General features: G+C 40.9%; 1 pseudogene; it reads right to left on the bottom strand.

The window, feature by feature from the left end:
* Nucleotides 1-911: 911 nt before the first annotated feature.
* Nucleotides 912-3,939, bottom strand: LOC100264588 (tubulin beta-1 chain-like; annotated as a pseudogene).
* Between the last annotated feature and the right edge of the window lie 420 nt (nt 3,940-4,359).

The raw sequence follows: 4,359 nt of genomic DNA on the forward strand, positions 1-4,359 counted from the left end.
AACCGGATCGGGTTCGGGGGTCAGGTTACTCATCGGGAAGGTACGGTAAAGACCGTAGCACCCCTCTAAGTCCCTAAAGTCGGGTCTCTACTGATAGGATGAAGCTGACGTAGCAATCAATGAGAAAATCAATGAATACTCGAATCAATCATGCACATATGAGAGTTAGAAAATGCATATAAACTAACCAGAGTGGGAATGAGTGTGTACCTGAGCAGCGAGCCACTATGCGCTATCAAGAGAGAGGGTTAGTGCAAAATAAAGAGCATAAATATAGCTCACGTGTCACTAAATCGAGTACAAAATCATCAAAGGCACGCATGACACTTCACTCAAAATTCATTTTTTATTTTAGAGAAATTTTATTTGATGTTGGGCCCCCACCAAAGCCCGTTTATTTTTGCATGAATTAATTCCATAAATTCCATTATTCGGAATTACGGAATTTAAATTCATATTTATTTTAAAATATTTTAAAATCACGAAAAATTCGAAAGTGGCTCGCCAAAAAGAAAATGGCGGCCAAATTTTATTGAAAATAGGACTTTTGGAACTTAAAAATTCTAAGGAAGAAGAAAAGAATAGAGTTGGGGTTATTTAAAGACTAAAACCCAAAAATTTATTTGAAGAAAAGGGTTTTTTTAAAAGAAAATTATTTTTAAGAAGTCAAAGATGGGAAATGGCCCTTGGGTCAAAGGGTGGCCATGCAGTGATACTGCACAAACTTGTCGAAGGCGGATGAGTCCAGAGTTGGAAACTCTTTATCAGCAGCAAGTCCAAGTTTCACAGCTTCTTCTCTGAGAGGCAAATTTGATCCCAGTTCCGCGTCCAAGTGGTTCATGCCATACATCCTCAGAAACCGCGAAAGCTCCATCAGCTTTAGACTCCTACGCATACTGTTTGTCATCATCTAAGTAACTATCAAATTCATCTGTTAACCGATCATCCAAATTTTCTTCAAGGTGCTCCATACAGTACATAAAGCCATCATCTGGCCCCAGTCTAAGCTTGCAAGTACGCTCCAGACCAATAAAATACCAGCATTGTGGCTTGAATGCATGAGTAAAATGCAAGGAAGCCTTCTTATCCCTTTCACTACCACTTTCAACCACCAAAACTGAGCATGGAAGTATGCCTCCACCCCTGGTTATCAGCAGATAAGAGGCTGAACCACTGAGGCATGTGCGTTGTTCCCTCACCAGCAAATGCGCTGGCAGCAGCTGCAGCAGACAATGCCCGATGATTTCCTTAACTTGGCAGCAGCAGCAGCCGCTATTGTAACAGCTACTGTGGGGGATAGAGAGTCACGTGCATGAACGATATACATGTGGGGGGGATAGAGAAATGATGAGCGGGAAATGGGTATTGTGGAACGTGAAGGCTGAGAGGATAACGAAATGGAGGTGACAGTGAATGGAACGTGGGTTAACAGGTATTGAAATAAAGTGATGATGGGTATGGGTGATGGGTTAGTGGTGATGTGATAGACATGTGAATTTGGAGAATGAGAAAGGTGATAGGTAAAAGAAATGGGTATAGATAATGGCCGGGATATGGTGGCTTGGTTTGCATGGTGCTCAAGCATATGAGTGGATGATTTGGAGGAGCTTTAGGCAGCCATATGTAATGTGAAAGACGGGCTATGGGTTGATAGGTGTAGTCATGGGTAGGGTGGTGGTGTAGAGAGAGAAAGTGAGTAACGGTTATGCATGTAAGTGATGATAGGCATGAAAGCTTGTAATGGGAAACTAGAGAATGCATGCAAATTACATGGATAAGAAATGGCAGCTAACACTTGAATTACGACCACATGTCTCATGGATTGCATGTTCCTGAAACTTCCAAGTCTTCCTTGCATGACTTAATGGTGCGCTTTATCACGGTATCCTTACCCATCAGCACCATAAAAATCCCCATACAGACCTTTTCAAGCGTTTTATAGCATATCCCAAGTCTTCCAGTCTCACAATCATCACGGTTTCTGAGGACATTCTGATCAACTTGCATCCAGGTACTGCTAATATTCAGACGCAGGGTCGTTCATATTGCACCCAGTTTCGATGAACCTTATTTCGTCCACTCCTTCACCAGTGTATCAATGCAAGAAAACCTTCCCTCTGAATAGGGTGGTGAACTACTCGTTCATCCGCCTGAACATCTCCTGGATTGAGGCAGAGTTACTGAAGAAGGTTGATGCCATAGAGAGACCCCTAGGTGGAATGTCACAAATACTTGATTTAACAATGCTGGGTATCAAATCGAAGCATGAAGAGTTCCTGTTCTGGACATTGATCACTTGTTCATCTACTTCTTTGGAGATCATCCTGCCTCTGAACATAGTTGATGCAATGAGGTAGTGGCCAGGACGTAGGTCTGCAGCACACATCATGTTCTTGGCACCTCACATTTGCTGGGAAATTTCGGGGACTGTCAGCACACGATACGGCACAAGTTTCCGGAGGTCAGAATGGGGTTGTCCTAGGAACCGGGGGCAGCTGGTGACCCCACTCAGGGTTGCAGAGATCAAATGGTTCAGCTCACCAAAGCTAGGAGTGGTTAGTTTGAGGATTATGAAACAGATGCCGCACAAAACTTATCGTCAAGAACCATACACTCATCTGCATTTTCAACAAACTGATGAATAGAGAGGGCGGCGTTATAGGGTTCCACCACTGTATCTGAAACCTTGGATGATGGGAACACAGAGAAAGCAAGCATCATTCGACCATGGTATTCCTTCCTGATCTTTGAAATCAGCAAAGTTCCTATTCCCAAAATCAACGCCTCCACTAAGTGAGTGGCACACTTGGAAACCTTGAAAACAGTCACAATTCTCAGTCTCCTTCCGCACAGCACCGAGAACATAGTCTATAAGCTTCACTCCCTTCATATATTGGCCCTTGGTCCAGTGTATAACTTCCCATATTCTAGAATCGGTTTATCCGGTTCAACCCATCTGCGTTACCTTGTTTGCTGCTCAAACCTCACTTGCAGGGTTGCCACGAGTGATTCAAAGAACCAGGCTCATCCACTCAAACCAAAACTCAACATTCTCATGATTCATTTAGTTAAAAACAGAAGAAAATGGGAAAAGAGCATTTATAAAACAGAGTTCAAAGACAAAGAAAAAAATAAAAAATAAATAATGATTGAAGACCCATTTCATTGTTTCATCCATGGGCTTGCAAGAGGGTGGAGAGACCAGGGATTCATACCAAAAACAAGGAAATAAACTCAGAGATACCTTACCGTGAAGCATAAAAACAGAATCAAGTCACCATTCAATCAAACCAAAAAGGAAATAAAAACACAATAATGACCATAAATCCTTAGCTAGCCTGGAAATCAGTGAAAAACTAAACCTATGACCCAATGCTCATTCACAAAAACAACAACGATACCTAGAAACAAAATGAAGAAAGTACTGAACAGAGTCTATACCTGAAAAGCCTCCCTTGAAGCCGAAACGCTTGGCTCTCCCGAAGCTGTAAACCCTCAAGAATCCACCTCCAGCTTCCTCTCTCTAAAGCTCTCTGCTCCTCTCCAGCTTGCCCCTCCCCAATGTCTCTCCTCAATGTCTCTCCTTTTTCTCTCCAACAGCTCTCGGATCTCCTCTCTACCAGCTTTTTTTCTCTCTGTAACAGCTTCCCCCTCCAGAAAAATCCCCTTCTCTCTCTCTCTCCTTTTTCTCTCCAACGACAGCTCTCAGACCACCCTCCTGCAGCCCCAGGTACCGTCCCCACTACCATGCAGCTGGCAGCCAAAAACACTCTCCTAACGGCCAGACAACCTTTACAGGTGTCCACCCTTGATTGTTCCTCCAAAAAGCATTGTCTGATTCCATAGTAGCCAACTAAGAGATGCCATGTGGTCTCTTAGGGTTGCGACACTTGGCAACACAAGCTGCATAGAAATGAGAAACCGAGCCCCAAAATGGGGGTCTACAATAACCTTAATAAAATTGACCAAATTGGATTAAAAATTATTTTAAATTCATAAACTTTTCTGATATCAAATAATCCAATAAAATTCAGAACTTATTTGGGAAATAATTTTTTGTCAACTCCCTTTTTTTTTAATAACAAATATATATAGAAAATTGTCATGGATATGGTAAAAGATAATATTTTGCAAAAGTTTTGTCCATTTAAAATAATAAGTTTTCATAATTATTAATTATCTTTTGAAATATTATTCATTCCTTCAAACCCATTAAATCTTTAAAATTTGAATTTAAAAATTAAAAAAAAGTCATTCATCTGTAATGACACAAATACAATATCATATGATCACTATTAATTATTAATAATTAATAAGTAACATTAATTTTTTAAACATTTAATTATTTATATATCTCTC

Source organism: Vitis vinifera, chromosome 9, assembly GCF_030704535.1.
Source record: "Vitis vinifera cultivar Pinot Noir 40024 chromosome 9, ASM3070453v1".
Lineage (NCBI taxonomy): Eukaryota > Viridiplantae > Streptophyta > Magnoliopsida > Vitales > Vitaceae > Vitis > Vitis vinifera.